This window comes from Megalops cyprinoides, chromosome 13 (genome assembly GCF_013368585.1).
Source record: "Megalops cyprinoides isolate fMegCyp1 chromosome 13, fMegCyp1.pri, whole genome shotgun sequence".
Classification (NCBI taxonomy): Eukaryota; Metazoa; Chordata; class Actinopteri; order Elopiformes; family Megalopidae; genus Megalops; species Megalops cyprinoides.
Window position 1 is genome coordinate 16,520,669 of NC_050595.1, and position 19,030 is coordinate 16,539,698.

The window sequence follows — 19,030 nt, forward strand, 5'->3', positions numbered from 1 at the left end:
CTCTCCGTCTCTCTCTCTCTCTCTCTCTCTCTCTGAAGTGCAGGGGTGGGGGGTGGGGGCTTACTCACACACGAACAACCATGTGCCTTCTGCTATGTTCCAGATACACACACATACACACACAGACAGTGTGTGAACTGAACTGGCTGTGCTCACTGTGTATAAATACAGCACACAGCTAGCAAGGGGAGGGACTACTTTAAAGGAGATCTAATATGCACCCAATGGCCAAACTTTTCCTTTAGGTAAAAGCTTTTTTGGGCTTTACCCACCTCCATGCTGAAGAGCATTTTCTCTGTGTACTTCCTGCTCATTTTCTCAGTCTCTCATCTTTTGGCATGCTGACACAATGTTTGGCACAATGTACAGTATACAATAACTGCAGAATGGGATGTCCTCCTTGCCAAAGACCTAGAAGAGTATAAATACCATTGCATCACTTATCCAGTAGTTATTTCAGGACAACTGTAAGAGTAGCATTTGAACAAAGACACCTATTGTTCGCAAAATATATCCTACAGGTGCAGATACATCAAACTATTTCTGCTTTTAACAAGTTCCAGCTTGTACAGTAATGCAGTTTTAAGTATATCCAGCATGTTGTACAAGGGAACTAGGAGTAGTCTTGACTTCATTCACAGCAAAGAGTATTTCCACTTCATCTTTAACTATTCCATTTACAGCTGTCGATGAAATTATTAAACTATGGCATGAAACCTTTACATGGAACAATTCCAAGACATAGATTAATCAATAGATACATAAATAAAATTCAGTCTGTTTTCTAGATCATGTAGTGCAATCCTGTTGGAATAAAATATATGCCGTAAAACAAAATTTCAGGGTGGAGGGAAGGTGTCCCTGTGGGCTAAAGCAGTATGTTTTTTTTTTTTTTAAATCTACTTTCAATTGCAGATTTAATCACAAACTGCCTTTTCTTTTTTTCATTTTCTTCATTTGCTTATGCCGTTTACTTTTTCTGTAAGTTGAACACTGGCAGCTCTGGTAGTAAGCAGCAGTTCCACTGAACTGTGTCCACTATGTTGGCACACAATCAATACTGTTCTGCACAGCACTGATGTAAGGATTCTCCTTGAAGCTTCCTCTTGTTTATGCACATATTATATAAAAACCATAAAGCCAGCAGATACACCACTAGCTCACATGACGTCTGCACTTTGGACGTCACTAAATCCATCCACTGTTTTATTTGACGCAATTTGCACAGCCATTTATAGTAGAATAAAACCTGTTGTTTGTCCCTGTGAATATAATGCACTTTGGATGCCGGCCTCAGTATGACGTTGGCATTCTGCACCTTAGAACTCAAAAAAGGTGAAACATTTGGAACACAGATTACGTATACAAAGAAAGTAATATGATGAGCTGTTTAGGGTTGCTAAAGGCTAAGCGACTTCACTATACTCTTTTGTATTGTGTGTATTTTATTACAGCAGAGTAGTGTGACACAATGTTCTCTGTCCTTGCATTCAAGTTAAAATGAGAAGTAACCTCTATGCTTAATCGGTCAGAAACCTGAGCTGAAATCAAAACAAGACTTTGCCCTCCCCACTACTTACAAACTGTAAACCTGGAAGAGGGGGAGGATTTTTTCACTTGTCAAGGAGGTAAGCAGAGTCAGTTCTTGGTTTTTTTGTTAGTTGTTCAGTTTTGTAGTGTTTGGCTAATTTGGACTGCAAAAAAGATAATTAGATAAAACCTGTGAATGTGTCTGTAGAACAAATAAATTCAGACTCTCCATGTTTGTTGGATGTAATGACTTATTACATTTTGAAATGTTTCTTGCATCTCAAAGTTAAGAATCCTCATAAAGAATCTAAAAGCACTTTAAACTTAAAAAGTCCTACTTCAGAGTAGGCAGTGGGAGTTATTTATGAAGCTTCCTGCTCCTTCTCTTAGCAGGCAATAAGACCATTTCCTACGAGTATATCTCAGTTTATTTTTACGACCTGAAGTTCTGAAAATAAATGGTAACTGTGACATTCTTCTTCTTGCCAATAAATGTAGTTGGTAAAAGAAATAACGCTGCCATACCACTACAATTTGTGAACACTATCAAACATTTTAAAAATGCCAACAAAAATATTAGCATGGATGATTTCCATTCTTGGTCAACTTGAAAGCAACAAAATATGATTTCTCTTAAATTGTTTTAGTTAATAACCATAATAATAAACTGTCTGAAATATTTCTCATTGTTAATATTGCCTCAGTTCTTGATTTCCCCAGAGCTTACAGATATTTTGCAGATAGAATTACACAAGAAAATACAGGCCCTGGTCTGGTTTGCACAGGCCCTCAACCACTTATTAAACTGCAACTTGAACATAAAAGTGATGAATAAAGGTCTCTGTGGCCTGTCCAGACTGTTTTTAGCATTATCCCAAGGGGATAAGTGAGTACCTGATATGGTCTCTAGAGGGCAGCTGTGATGTAATGTGTTTTGGATAGAAGACAAGAGTGTCATCCTGCCCACTCAGAAGTTTAAGAATAGGGTGACAGTATGATGTAAATACACACAGATAGTGTTATGAAACCAGTTACCCTCATTCTATGTTAAAATAGAGTTAGACCCCTACAATATTTGTCTTGGTTTTAAAGATTATATTAAGTTGCCAGATGGCACAGATAAAGTGGAATAAAGAGAAAGATAAAGAGAATAAAAAAGTCAAGCACACCATTTAGTTATTTTTCTATTTAAAATTAAATACAGCTAAGCTGTTCCCATACCTTCTTTTGTTTCATAAAATTATTTTAAAAGTTTCTTAAGAACTTTTTTATTAATTATAGTACAGAGGTAGTACAGAGGTGAATAACGTGTCAGTACAGAAAACACAGAAAAACTATTTAAACACCCCTCTTATTTTAATCCCCTTCTGTATTGATACTTCTGAGCAGTATCAAATATATGCATACTGTTTTATTATTTTGAAAAAGTAAAGCATTAGATAATAAGGATGTTTGTTTATACATACCAGCCATATGCTGGTATGTATTACAATATTGGAATGTATCAATAAATAATTTCATAATAAATAAATTATGAAATAACAAATATAAATAATAAATATCATAATAAATACATTCATTAGGAATTGTCCATTTCTGTACTGTGCACTGTTAGGTAGCAACCGTTTAATCGATAGGGAATGTTGTAAAAGGGAGGACTTAATTGTCATGCCACTACAACTCCCACATATGAGCTTAAGTGGCCCATGTCTGAATTTACTTAGTAGTAACAGATGCACACAACTCTCCACAGAAGCACTTAAGCAAGGTTTACGAGCACATATCTCAAGTCCGAATGTTGTAACCCATAATCTGGTTTGGTTTTGGACATTATTCAGACTCGGAAGTGTCAGAGACCTAAACCTATTGACTAAAATTATCGCTGTCTGTGAAGCAACCTTAAGCTCCAAAGGGAAAAAGCCTGGCAGAAAAACTATGGTTTCATCTAGTCACATCATCTAGTAGCCATTTGTTGCTAGGACAATTTATTTTCCTAATGAAATTAAGACCACAACACAAAGTCCATTTCTGTTATTTTTATTTTGGCCATGTGCAGTCCCTGCATAGGACTCCAAGCCAAACAAAAGTACTGCTACAACAACATCAAAGGCTTCATGCTTTGATTGTATGGAATTTCATATCCACTGCGCTGCAATTAGAAATGTTGTATTTGCTCTGGAGTGAGTAGCACCAAGATAGTGACTAGAAATTACTGAGGCAGTTCAAACGAGAACTTTTAGATGAAGATATCTATCTGCTGCTCATCGTAAAAAAAAAAAAAAAACTCAACTAATGGAGCTGCAGTAACAAATAGATCCGAAGCAGTTCACGTGTAAGAGCAAAACCTTTACAAATATAACAATGTAGAGAAAAGGTCAAAGTTCAGGTCAGAGTCATGCAAGTAAATCAGATAATTTTGCTTTGAACTGCAATTCAATAAAACCAAATCCAGGACCTAAAAAAATCTGGACTCACTAGTGATCAATATGGTAGCTCAGTTCACTGTAAGTCTAGCTGTCTCAGCTGGCAAGCTGTCAATGTTGGACTCACAATTTAGCACATGGCAAGCATCAACACAGAATATAAACAAGACAGTCAGTGATGTTTTTACAGAGTGGCTAGAATGGACACTTTGTATGGGGATGCAGAGTGAAGCTGTAAAACAGAGCAGACCAACAGAGCAGAGATCACAAGAGACACCAATAAGTCATCTTTAATGCCTGCAATTAGAGAGGAGGCGGTGGTAGGCAGTTTCAAGTCCCTAAACTGTGAAGTATTTGTCAAAATAGCTGAACAATGCTGAAGAGAAGCTCCTTAAAATGAACTAAGCAAGAAATGAGTTGACGTGAATGAGTTGAAGTGAAATGAAAAGTCCCACAACTTTAAGAGAAAGGACATTTTTAGAGCTCTGTTAGCATTACACATTTTCCCTTCCATTCCCAGTGGTACACACATTTCAGCATTATTATTTCCAGCTCTGCTAATAATCTGTAAAAATATTAATGGAAATTCATAGTATTACCTGCCACAAACATCCAGGTAAGACCACAGGAGCAGACAATGGAAATTGATTAGAAAGGGAAGTCCTACTATTAGAAAAAGAAGTATTATATGGTTTCTACCATATAAAAATACCTAACCTCAGCACAATTACATTTCCCACATAAGTCAAATCCAGACAAAAATCACAGTCATTAGAATGTCTGAGGGTATTTGGCAAAAAAAGGAATATATGAACTGGTCAGTGGAGCCTTTTGGTAGAATGAGGTTATCACTGAATATGCTCCTGAATTTATCACAAGTAGCTAACTGAATAGAAGGTGATGTTCATAATGCAGTATGGAGTACATTTTGTCTCTGCACTGTTCAGTAATCGCTTCTACTGCAGCAGGTGACACCAATAATAGATTCTACACTTTTTATAAATTTGTTAATACTGTGAACTTGTGACTTTGGACAATGTTCTTGTATTTGGACCTAATTTGAAAACCCATGGAATGGATTTGAGGCCCAATGGACTAGAACTGAATGCACAGAAACTGAACATTGTCCTACACATAATGATCACCATGAGCCCATATTTATTAGGAATACTTGTAGTGGACTCAACACTGTGCAATCACGTATCCTTACATTCTACTAAAAATGAAGATACTTTTGAATAAAGCATGTCTTAAATCAATAATTAATATTTTAACAGGTTTGTGTTGATCCATGAGCCTATTTACTATAGATGGACATTTGCTTTAGCCTTTCATTGTGCTCTCTTTACATAATCATGTAGGGATGAAGCAGCCATCCTGTTGAGGATTTATTTTTTTGCCAGACCTCCTCTCCAGTTCTAGCAATGCATAATATATTAATATTTCTATTTATGGTGGATTTATAGTCTTTGTAGAACTCCATTAACATTTCACTTAAACTGCACTGATATATGAGGGTTGGTCATGGGAACCCTGGGAGTTCATCTGGGAGTTACAGATCGAGGATTTGATTTTTTTTATTTTTGATTTAGCAGCACTCATGCCTTGTAAAAGTCAAACGGGTACGTGCAATTAGCTTTATTAATCAAGTCTGACCTGTGTTAATTTGATAACTTTACCTAGAATTTGCCTTCATGAAACAGAATTAACCTGAATTCACTTAGCAGGTTGACTTAATCTAGCTAATTTGAGAAAAGCTTAATTTAGCTGAGCTTGCTTCATGAAACAGAACCCTGATCCTGATGAGCTGTGATAACATAATGGCAATATTACTGGTGTTTAAAGTAAATCTTGATTTTTACAGATTCTTCACTTGAACAGTTACAGTCTATATTTTAAGGCTATATAGATTTACATTTTTTCATACATATGTTTAAGCATCTAAAATCTGTCCTCTTTTATTATCTACAGCTGTTATTTGTCTTACTTAGTTGCATCACTGGAACAATGGCTTGGGGGAAACTCCTCCCATGAGGCAAAACTGGCGGGAACTTCCTGTTAGAGATGTCTTTTGTTTTACCAATTTGTTTGTTGTGGCTGGACTTCAGAGGAGCTCGCAAAGGTGAAGATCAAAAGGCAAACACCCTTCTGAGTAGGCTTTGCAGCAATATCAGGGGCCGCTTTCCCCTGCCAGTAAGTTCCATCTTGAGAGTGGGGCTGGGCAGTTTCTTCCTCCTTGCCCTGTTTGTGCAAACTTAAAAGCAATTTAGCACAGAACGGTAGCCATGAACATTACCACAGAACTGAATCTACAAGTCAGTGACTCAACAAAAACTGTACATTGTGAGTTTCACAAAGTTGGTGTAATGAGCATAAAACCTGGACTGTTGAGCAGTGAAAGAAAGTAATATGGTCTGCTGAGTCATCTTAATATCAGGCATTGCCTTTGTAATGGTTGCAGCTATAATTTGGCATGGCATTTCAAATCTTGACATCAAACATAAAGGGGAAAAAAAAAACATCAGCAGAGCCTTCTGAGAAAAATGAACACCTTACTCCTTGGGGGTGTTTTTTCAGTGTTTTGTTAATAGTTAAACATAACCAAGCCAAATTTCTTGAAGATCATGGGATTAAGAGACTTGGTATTTGTTGGTATTTCTTACCCCCAAGTATTTCTGACCTCAAAATTCCATTCTCTTCCTTCACTTCCAAGCCTTCTGACCTCAAATTCTTTTATAACTGGAATATTCATTCATCTTACAGCTCATGAGGCTAGATGAGGACCACATTATTTCCATGAAGCCACTCAGTCAATTGGCTGTATAGTGTATTTTTTAAATATTTCCACTTAATCTTAAAAAAAAGGATTACAGTGAGATTTTACTATGACGTAGATTGACGTACATTAGAGTATTTTTTGCCTCCACTGGCAGTAATGAAGGTTACATTGGAATAAATGCCAAAGAATGTACAATCCTCTATAAGTACACAAATTAGTATTAGAGTTCCTACACCAGTCCTTCCTTGAAATATTTGGCATGTCATGATGACTGGAATTAGGCTAAGCATGCTTTTCGGAGTTCAAAACATCTTATTTGAATTAGAGATTGGACTAACGCTATGACTATTGAAATAAAGCGCTCTTACCAGTCACCCTGCCAGATATTAGGCTCCGAATTTACCAGTCAAACTGTGTCTTAGAATAAATGGGTTGGTGACTGAACATCAAGTCTTTCCAAGTAGGATAAATTACAGTTTGCAGTGCTCAAGATTGACTGGCAATGGCACTCTATAGAAGGACAGTTATACTATGTGATAAATACCAGGAAAAGGTAAGTAAGGATTTGACAGTTTGATTTCTTATGTTGTGTTTCTTTTTAGGTTGATGCTTTATCACTGATATGTTCCTTTCTATTTTGTGGCCTACCTTTGCCCTTGTTTTGCCGGTTTTGTGATATGAATCAAATGCACTGTTCAATGATGGCTTTATAAATTCAAAAAAAAAAAAAAAAGAATAATGACCGAATAAAAAAATAACATAGGTTCCAGTCGTAAGTGTCTATTAGAATTCTTGACCCTAAAAATTGTATAAGCGGGTTTAACCTTCCCTCTTTGTCAGACAACTCCTACAGCTAAGTCCATACTTGACCTGCAAAACCAGGTCAAGTATGGACTCATGTTTTAACAATGGAACTTCCATAACACAGAACTGAAGCACGGAGCCCAAATTATGTTTATATCTATTTTTTAATCTTCCTCTCAGATGGAGTGTCCTACAACCTTTCTGTTGTAAGATACTGCTTTTATCCCACATTTTATTCACTTAGGCATTTGAAACCAATCCATCTCAGAACAATGCTGCAGTCACAAATGTGGTCTCTACATAGGTGTAAATAATTATTCAATTTTTTTCACAATCAATACTAAATGATACACTCTCTAGTCAAAGAATCGTAACATTTGATAGGAGTGTGGAATTGCTTTAAGAAAGGGGCTTGCAACTAAATGTGTATATCTGAATCACAGATGGGACACTCCTGTTGTACCACCACTTTGTTAAGATACAGTACCAATAAGATATAGTACCAGAATTACTTAGGAAGTAACCCCAGAAAAGGGTATCTGCTGCATAAATGAATAATGGCTCTTTAATGTTCATATCAGTTAATGAGACAATTATTCTTTTGGTGATCTCCATATATCAGTGGCTGCAGATCGGAGGAGCCAAAGGAAGGGAAGCCAAGTCTCCTCTAAAAATTGATCAAAAATGTTTAACATTCCATTGTTTTTCTGTATAATGTAAAATGTGTAAGTTTAAAGAGGCATTGCATGCACACAGCGGTTGTTTTGAAATATTTGGAGAAAGGGTGCCAATGTCCTAAAATCCCCTCTTGGCCAGTTCAATTCAGTCCATGGAAGCTAGGCTTCCCATGGAAATCTGTTTAAAAAGTTGATTTCAGTAGAAGTCAATGAGGTGCTTTGTCTGGCTCTGACTGGAGGATAACAACGTGATCATGAGGATTTGGCCTAAGTGACAAAATTGACAGCCAAATTGCACACAGAATTTGCCCTGGTACTACAAGATTTTTTGGGCCAGGGACTTTCATTTCTCTGCCAAGTAGCTGCATAAAAAGCAAAAAGAACAAGGGCTCTATGACCCAGCTGAATGACAAATCATGCTTCAATTTAAAAAGATATGAAATCCCTTAATGCAATTATATGAACTAAAATCTGTTAGATAGGTATGACCTGAACCAAGATGGCACACCTCCCATTAGACTAACAGCGCGTTCAAGTCTAATCAAAAGGTTGTAGTAATCTACTGTGTTGAAGGCGGCACTCAGGTCAAGAAGCGTAAGTACAGAGAGACAGTCCTGCTTTGAAGGCATGAGGATGTCATTTACAATGAGTATTGCCATATGCGCCAGTTCTCAGTGACTGAAATGAGTACAGGCAGTATGCATCTGTCTTCCTCTGGGTCACAGGAGGACATGGTCATGGTCATTCTAAAATACTCCTTCTCCTCACTACACTGTGAAATTTGGTAATTAATTAAGTTTTAAATCATCCAAATTTGATTTTGTGTTCAAATCTAGCATGTCAGTTTCTTTTTTCAGTATCTTTAAATTGAAACTCTACTGCAGGCCTCCGAAAGTTATTGTGAAATTTTGAAGAAAGGTCTTTTCCTGTCATTTCAGTTGCCAGCCCCTGAACTAGACTAACAATAGTGGAATTAATTCTGATCTGTTTGAGGTTTATTACTTCAAATTATTCATACATCTGTTAATAATTATCACTGTCTATTGATATTCCATTTTTAATTTACTGCTTTACATTAGTCATTCATTTATTACATTATTATAATTATTTTAAACAACGTAATATCTGAGTTACTCTAAAAAGTTGGGCTCTACTGCCTAAGTACTCAAGTGAGGTCATTTTGACACTTGATGCACACTTCTTTGCACAAATTTACAATTAAATTTGATTTACAGATGTAATCATTTCAGTGTGTGACCCAGAGTAATTGAGACTCCTGGTCTGTACGCACATCTTTGTAGACACTACACTGCTTCATCTCTTGTGCTAATAGTAAGGAACAGAAAGGAAGCACAGATAGACAGGAATGCAGCACACTCGTGACATGCAAATGCAGTTCTGTGTCAGAGGTCTGGTTTCTACATGATGCTTTTCACCATTGCTCTTACTTTTCTTTAGAAATAGACTAGGTAAGTAACACTTTCCCATTCCTTAACCTTTCAGAACCTCAGTATTGAATTTACAAAATTTACTATAAATAAAAATGATGTAATTCCTCGTGCAATACAGAAAACAAGATCTAATCATCGAGATTGAAAGATACAGCATAACAAATTAGGTTTAATATTCAGCATGTTTTTGTAAATGAATATTTGGATTTTCCCCAAATATCATTTTCGGGGAATGCATAAAGACATATGGCACCCTCATATATACATAATCTATACCAGATTGACTATGGAGTGAAGCAGATGAAAGCTCACAGTACAACACAGCCATCTCCATAGATCTTGAAATATTACACTTAGAAACTTGAGATGGATATTTTTTCTACAATGGCAGCTAGCCATGCCTTTATCTCTGTCCTTGTTTAACCCAGAGTAAATAGTTCTCTCAGTTATAAACATAGAGAGCAGCTGCATAGACAAATATAGACAAAACACCATTGTTTTATGATGAAAAATCTTGTCTGTTCAGGTTTCAACCCCCACCCCCACCAAATACTGAACAAGTGGAAGCCAGTGAAGATGCCAGTTTAAATAAGGCTCATTCATTAGCAGTTGATTTCTTTTTAATCCCTCATTTATCAAGTTTGCTGAGGAAAAAAAAACATTGAATTTCATGCCAGTTTAGATTTGACATTGCTTGCATAGCACTGATACACACACACTGCTGTTCTATTTGACATCTGAAATTGATATAGTCCACTAGGTCTTGATGAGGTGTCTTAGATTTTGTAGTTTTTCCACAACTGTATGACTGACCCAGCTGTAAACATGCTTGGTGTGGGCTTCCTGGCTCCCAGCGTTCCCTGTGTGGTGCATGTCAGTGTCAGTGGCTTGTTTGGGCATATTAATCTGATTTTAAGTATGAACATATTAAATGACCTAATTTGAAGTATTTTCTAATGAGAGGAATACTTTATTTTATTATGAGAGATGTAATGTATGCAAACTTAATCTTGTAAAGGTACATGATTTAAACATGATCAGAAGTATTTTACCATGATGAAATGATGATGAGTTATATGATCCCCAAGACTGGTTCTTTTCCTGTTTGTTATGGGTATCCTTTTGATAGGATTTTCAATGATAAAAAATGCACCAATCACCAACTATCATTTTAAGGTTCTTTGCACAGATCTATCTCATCATCATGTGTCATCATAGCAAGAAACCTATCTTGTTTCAAAAGACATAGGATTAAACTTCATTTATTTAATGATATAATAACACATAATGATGTTTTGTGTTTTTGCATCTCTTGTTTATTTCAGAAAGAACTCCAGTACATCTATGTTTAATTGATTTAGGTCGCTTTGTCAAAGTATGGACCAATTAATTCCTGCCACCTATCCCTTGGGGACACAGCAAGCTAGACACAGATGCTGGCACCTGTGGCTGGTTAGGTAGCAGGGAGGGAGCCGTGGAGAATTCCCTTATTTAAACCAACCTGAGCAAGAGGAAAATGGACTAGAAGGACGGTGAATTACGGTTGGCTCACCGCAGCTGCACGGTGGTTTCCCTACTTAATTTGAATTGTGCATATAGCAGACCAGTGCCCTTGTGTACATGAGTCCTTGCGCTGTGTGCTGGCAAGCGGAGGAGCTGTGCTGCCAGACGGACAGTGGAGAGGTGAGCAGGGTGTTGGATTTGCAGTTACTTCACCAAGACCAACAAAGCGGTATCAGAAGCTGGGTGAGGAGAATGGTGCACATGTACAGGCTGACAATCCATCCAGATAAGGAGAGTGAGGAATTCTATGCTTGTCTGTGTGGGTATGATGACCAGGGTGCTGGTTTGGCAGTTCAGTATACTCAACTGTCTGCAGGTCCATGGTTTTGATAGTGGGACAGTGACAGCACACTGGGGACATTCCTGGGGAGAGAGAGGGAGAGAGAAAACAGACTGACTACAGACAGACTCCAGACTAAGTCTTGAGCTGGGAGCTGTATGTATACTCATAAAAAATTAGTACTGTTTCATCAAAAAGAGCATTCAGAATGCATATTAAGATGCATGCTGACAATATAAACTGATATTTCCAGGCTTTGTTAATATGTCACTACGAAAATGAACCTGTCAAAGTTATGGCATGTCTTCATTCTTACTCTGAACCCAGTGAATCCAAGACTCGATGAAATGCAATGTGTTGGGAGTTCTATGTTGCAGGATATAATGAGTATTAAAGGACAAACAGATATTGATGCTAGGAAACTCTTCTCTTAGAGTCTCTATGGTTGTTTGAGAGAACATTTGAATCCTTAGCAACCTGCCCAATGGTGAGTGCATACTTCACAGTTGTATCCTTGGTACAAAATATTAGCGTGTGGTATAACCTATTAGCTGTTTTAAAAAGCAACCCTTTCTGCCTAGTGAAATGCAAGGGTTGGCCTACCATAACTGGTTTGCTGGGCCCCTTCACTCCTTCCAACTAGGTCCTGCTGCAGAACCATACAGTAAAATGTATAAATATGCAACCTGTTCTCATGAGCAGAATGTACAGGGCCTCACTTTAACACTTGGCTTAACTTTGCAAACTTGTATCCTTGAGGGAAACTGATTCACTACAATATATGAGGTTTCCTCCCCATGGACAGCTAATTTACCCTGGCCAAAATAACAGAACACATAGATTAGAACACTCTCTCCTGGGACCAAGGGTCCACGCCTGGGACCTTGCTTGTAATATTTAGGCTTCCTCTCACAGGCCAATCCTGCATACTCAACTGCCCTCTGATAAGTCCTAGCTACTAATGGTGTTGCTGCAATCCACAATTTCATATTGACCTGCTCTTGGCCTGACCATGCGCCTGTTACAAAGTCTAATGACAAACAAGAATGAAAACTGAACATACTGCGGTGTAGAAGAGTAGGACAGAATACTACTGGCCGTGCCCAGATTCCCTCCAAACAAAGACAACCAACATCCCTCATATACATGATGTAATAAGCGCTGTTGTCTGGGGTCAAGTTGCAAATAAAGCAGATTGGATATGATTGAAATGATATTGCTCGATATTGTTTCACAACCAGTCCAATAATTAACTGATGGGGGTTTATGATCTGGCCCTACAGATGACCATCCTAACCCATATCTACAGAAACATATTAATTTTGTGCAAGGTTGTAAAATATTCTTTCCAGTCCCACAAAAAATGTCACCAAATATCTATAATCTTCCACAACCATATCTTATCATCCTAGGAAGTTTTTGTTGGAAAGAACTACTTCCTTTAAAGGACTTGGCGTGATCAAAACATTATTTGAGAAAATCCTGTAGGCCTCCTTCTTCCTTCCCTAAGTGGGTTCCAAAATATTACAGCAAGTCCCTACGTGTCCTTGATCATCTGGGGAAAGAATCTGAGCATGAATCTCAGCCAACTGCTATTATTTTGTCTAAAATCAAAAATAGGCTGCTTTGTGACCTATTGCATTGCTTGGTGAATTTAATGATGACCAATACATAGTGTAAAAGTTATGCTGGGCTTTTTTCAGTTCAATAAAACTCACATAATTTACTCATACAAAAATGAAATATATTGTAATATATTGATAAATATGTTGTTCAGCCCAATAACATATTGCAAATATATTGACATGCATTTAAATATATTCATGCAAAGCATAAATGTATTACAATATACCAAAACATCAATAATATTTTCATTGTACTGATTGTACTGATTGAGATAAATATATATTCTCAAAAATATATTCTCAAAATATATTATCAATATATTATTAACTGTGAGTATACACTGTGAATGTATTGTTTTCTATTCTGTAAGAAAGCAAAGTAAATTGTACAGGTGATTGGTTTTAGTGTTAATGCCGTCTTATAGACTCAAAACAGGAATCAAGTAAAGAGTGTGCGAATTATTATTCGGGACCATTTTCTTCTAAACAGAATAATCATATGCCCCATATGCTGTCACATGGGATTTGTCAGGGAACCACTGTCACCCTTTGGTGAACTTCACATCTTGTCCTACTCAGAAATTTAAATTGTCACGTTGGCTGCAGCCCTTGCCAGGACCTGAAATATGTCTTTGGTGTGTGTGCCCTTGCCAACAGCACAACAACAGTCTGGACTGTATGCCACTTGGCTCTGGTTCCACTGCCAAGGACACCAGCTCAGCATATGCTCCTGAAAGTCTCGAGCTTAACATGATTTGAACTGCAGCCAGTGCAGTGCAAGGGCCACGTGCACCATGAAAAGCTACATTTCTTCTGCAACATTGCAAAAAAAAAGAAATAAATGAATAAAAAAAAATAACAATAACTGTGATTTATTGCTTCCATTGAAATCTGATTTCTGATAATTTCAGAGCAATTAGAGGTTTCTCTGTGTGATGCTATCGGGAATGGTGAGGTTCACAGTAGGACACCCCCATGCTCTGACAGAGCCATCGACCGTGTTACCAGGAACCGCTTTTCACAGAGGAACAAAGCCAGCCCAGGCCACCTAGAGCAAACTCCACTGCTCTCAGCTCGCTCCCACAGCCCCCCTGTAGTGGGGAAAACATGTGGCTTGGCCAAAGGAAATAAAAACCCCATCTGCATGGACCGATTTGAAAATACTCCAAATTTTCAATTAGGCAGAGGGAAGTCTCAAATGAGAAATTCACACACACACACAGACAGACACACACACACTGTGATTCCAGAAGTCTTTGTGTGCTGGATTTACATCATGTGGCACAGGATCCAGAAGGAGTAATAATTCTCAGGACAGTGAAAATAAATCACATTGCTGGAATCCCTGAGTTAAGTACCAATATTCAAGCGTGAATTACAGCAGCACATGCAGCATAAAAATCTAAATATGCACTGAATGCGTTTTTGCATCAATGTGTAATTTAAAAGTAATTAATCCATCCTATGCATTCAGCTACAAAATTACACTCTGGGTCTCTCCATTTCATCTCCATTGATCAAGAAACCAATTTGCGAAGATCTCTTCTGGTAAAGCCAGCCAGCACGTTGATTCAAATAAAAGCATCATCAAATTCTGTGTCCATATGAACACATCTGAAGAGTACCTCTTATGCCAGTGTGCTTCATTTCTCTGGGGTTTCCAACTGCACTTAGTGACTGTATGTCAATAATGAACAAGAGGCTGGGGTATTTCACCAATGGTTCTAGTGCACTTTGATATAATAGTCAATCTGGGGTTCTTGCAACAGTTCTTGCAAGGCAGAAGCATGTGAAGAGTCCAAGCAATGGTCTGAGTGAAAGAGAAGTTAGTTATTTGCCATACCATTAATGAAAAGCTATTCAGGGGGGATGCCTTATGCATACTTTATGCATTTGTTCCTTCAAACAGAATTACTGGAAAATAGGATGAACCTGTTTTCACAACTGAATCAGCAAACTACCAAGACCATCAAGAGTTTTCCCCAAGAGAGTACCCCTTCAATAGTTGTGTAGGCTATGTTATGTGTGCCATTTAAGACTTTAAATACGTCACAAGCTTTCATGTGTCAAGGCATCCAGAAACAGACCAATTCTTTGGGGAGTGGGAATAATGTCAGGTATGAAGCAATAAAGGCTCCATACAGCTCTGTGTAACATCTGTTATTTCTGGAGCCCATGTAATGTACATATATGCCTTTGTTCATTGCTTACATAACTTGGGAACATCACCACAATACCTGCCCTGCTCACAGGAAAAGAGTGTGTATCAGACTCTGTCCTCCACACACACACACACACATGCGTACACGCACACGCACACGCACACACACACACACACACACACACACACACACACACACACACACACACACACACAAACACATGAAAAGGTCTCTTCACACCACTCTTCTCTCTCCTGTCCAACTAACCTAGCATTTATTCCCTTTCCCTTCAGGTTCAAACATAATTTCAAACTGAATTGCCCTCTGCCACAGTGATGCTGACATTCCTCAAACTTTGCTCAAATGCTCTTGAAGACCTTTGGTTTGAGCTTATTTAAATGCAAATGAGATGCTCAAATATTACAAACGATAAGAGAGAGGCAATTCAGCAGACCACTTTACAAGCAATACATGACGTAACAGTGTGGTTACATGGATATGGTCCAGGTTATGGCCCTACCATAAGAAAATACCTCCATCTGTTGGTGATGTAATGTAAATGCACTATGAAGGTATTACAGTGCACTATAAGAATCACATACACAGATTGATTTGATATTTCTTATATTATATTTCTTAAATAGTTACTTCTTACACACAGAATTTCAAATCAATAGATGCAACGTTTAAAATAATGTTTTTCCCTTATTTGATTGAAAAAATGCACTTAAATGATTGATTCAAACATGGAACAAGACATATTTGCACAATATTTTGGACAATCAAAAATTAACCAAAACAAAAAGTACAACTCGCATTAATTATTTTGCAGTGGCAGTTTGCACAGTTATAGTGGTGTGTGATCCATAGCACATGACATAGCACATTCAATGTCCATAGATAACTAACTAAAGTCTTTCAACCATACAATAACTTATTCATGTTACTTATTTCCTCTATGATATTTGGCACTTTGCATGCTACTGTGCCAAAGCACAGTCACTGCCTGCCCTCCTTACCTTCTCCTTAACACTGTGTCATAAAGTGTGTTGTGGCATAGTGATAAGTGATAGTGTGGGCGGCAGTGTAGCATAGTGGTTAAGGAGCAGGACTTGTAACCGAAAGGTTGCTGGTTCAATCCCCACTGGGACACTGCTGCTGTACCCTTGGGCAAGGTACTTAACCCACAGTTGCCTCAGTAAATATCCAGCTGTATGAATGGATAACATTGTAAAGAACTGTAACCTATATGTAAGTCGCTTTGGATAAATGTAAATGCCTTGTAACCAGGTTTGATTCACAGGTAGGCTGGTAGGATTGGATTTATCCTTAAGGAGGCATCCAGTTATTCACTTCTGGTTCATAGAAAATGCAAAAATAAAGGAAGCAGGGAAAGGACAAGGAAATTAGTGCTATTGTGGTAAAGCCTTAGTGTTTTTTATGGTTGCTGGGCTGATAGAGCAGCTGTAGTTACCTTTGCTCCAATTCTAGACCTTTTGGGCCCCCTTGTGGTTATATCAGAATTACAATGGATTTGCTGAAGAAGATAAAGTTATGTTTTTTCTAAACATACCGGTATATCAAAAGCTACCGTATCTCAGACCACATAATCTCAGTCACCATTATATTGAAAAAATATAAAAATCGGAAAAATATAAAAGCACCTTTAAACAGTTTTCTTTGCGTATATATATTTTCACATTGTAAATATGGAATGAAAACTTCAATGGGTAATCAGGAGGAATTTCATAAGAAAACTGACACAGTTTGGAAAATATTGTAAAAAATTCAAATCAAGCTTTTTTAGCCTTTATTCAGGTGATAAGAAGAAAAAGAGATTACATGTATGGTGCCTACATAGTGTACCATATACTATGTATGTTACAGACACTCTGTATTACTTTTTAAAACAAGTGCCCTCCATATTTATTCATACCCCTGGTATAAAAGCAAAAATATCTTATTTTTCTTATCATTTAGTCAGGGGCAGGAATAAATATGGGTACCACTGTATGTGTGTGCATATACACACGCAGTTTGTGTATGTTAGACTAAACAGAGCATTACAACATATAGTACATCCAAAGACATTTTGTCAAGGCACTTCAGCGATGACATCTGTATAAAATTCAACCCCCGTGTTGTTTCATGCATATACTCATACAGAGCTTGCATTGAAGGAAATGGCACATAAATACGGTGTTCTCACAGATCATGTTGTGACAGTCATACCTTTTTCTGCAAAAAAGACATTTATGGATTCTCATTTTGATTATCTGGCCTTTTCATAATTTTTGAAATAAAATGGACCCACGCTGTGTTTTAAATGAAACCTTTACACTCTTCATGACCAAGAAGAACTCAGCTTGTTGAGATGCCCTTCTCTTCTCATTTAAATACATTTTGCAAGCGCGTTCCTGCCAAAGGCACAGATGTTTCATTCCATTACCAAATTAGTGCTAAAAGAAATCACAGTCACGATGTGTAGTACTACACAGAGTACATGTCTAGTAAATTGAATGCTGCAAATTAATTTTGGGGGGTACATAAATACAAGGCACTATATATCAAATTAATAAAGCAAGCAAAACAGAATTAAGGAAACCGATGTAACTGTCATACCCTCTTATATGAGTAATCAAATTCATCTAGAAGACATCAAACTTTTGTTGGAAAAATACAAAGGCTATATGCTGTTAGTATATCAGGAATACATTTTGGGGAAAGTATTATTTTAGTACAGGGAAAAATGCACATTATGCCGAATTAAAGGCTGTTCATATGCGCAATGAAAAACTGAAGATTCTGCAACTATACGTTCAGGAACATAATAAGAGAAAGATCAATGTCACAATCTGTTTGACCTGTTTAGGTTGTGTATTTATGTATTTGGTTGTGTGTTTGATTGAACATGCAGACTCCCATTATGTGTTGATATGTATATTTCCTATTGCAGGTACAGAATGAGTGATACAATGGAGACCCACACCATGCATACAATTGTCTACTTTCTACATACAATAAATCACTTATGTGCAGTCACAGTAAGGATGAAAAACAGATTTTGGAATTCAAAACAGGAAATGAAGGAAGACAGGACAGAGTTCTCCTTGGTAGGCAAATTATTTGTTACTTTGGAACCATTAAATCAGTTGACAAAACCAGTTGCCAGTTTTCATAAAAACAGACAGGAAATAAATTATAGGAGGATTAATAAATTATATATTATAAATAAGGCAATGTTCATATTCATACATAGAAGTAAAGAAATTCATTGGCTTTACACAGGAGGCAAAACAAAAATCCAATCCACTATAAAGTGAACCTGAAAGAAACTTCTAATTCCCTTCACACACTTCACAATATGATAATGTGGGAAGTGGTTCTACTATGAAAAATAATCAGCCTTGGAATTCATGTGTGTTTTAACAAATTTTACAGATTTTGCACAGTAATGTATGTAATAGGGGAGAGTAGTTTATGTGGATTTACAATCAATACTGACAAATGAGTACATTATGTACCATGTTACTGCACTTGGCATTAAAATTCTCTGAATACTTAGTATCTGTCTGTGAAAACTGTTCATCTTCAGTCAACTGCAAAGCCATGTACAGGGTTAGCATTATTTGTGCTCTGATTTAGTGCTCTAGTTAAGGGATTTTACTGTATATCCATATATATTAAAATAGGAGAGATAAAATCAAACATGGAAGCTGCAGCAGTTTCCAGTGTG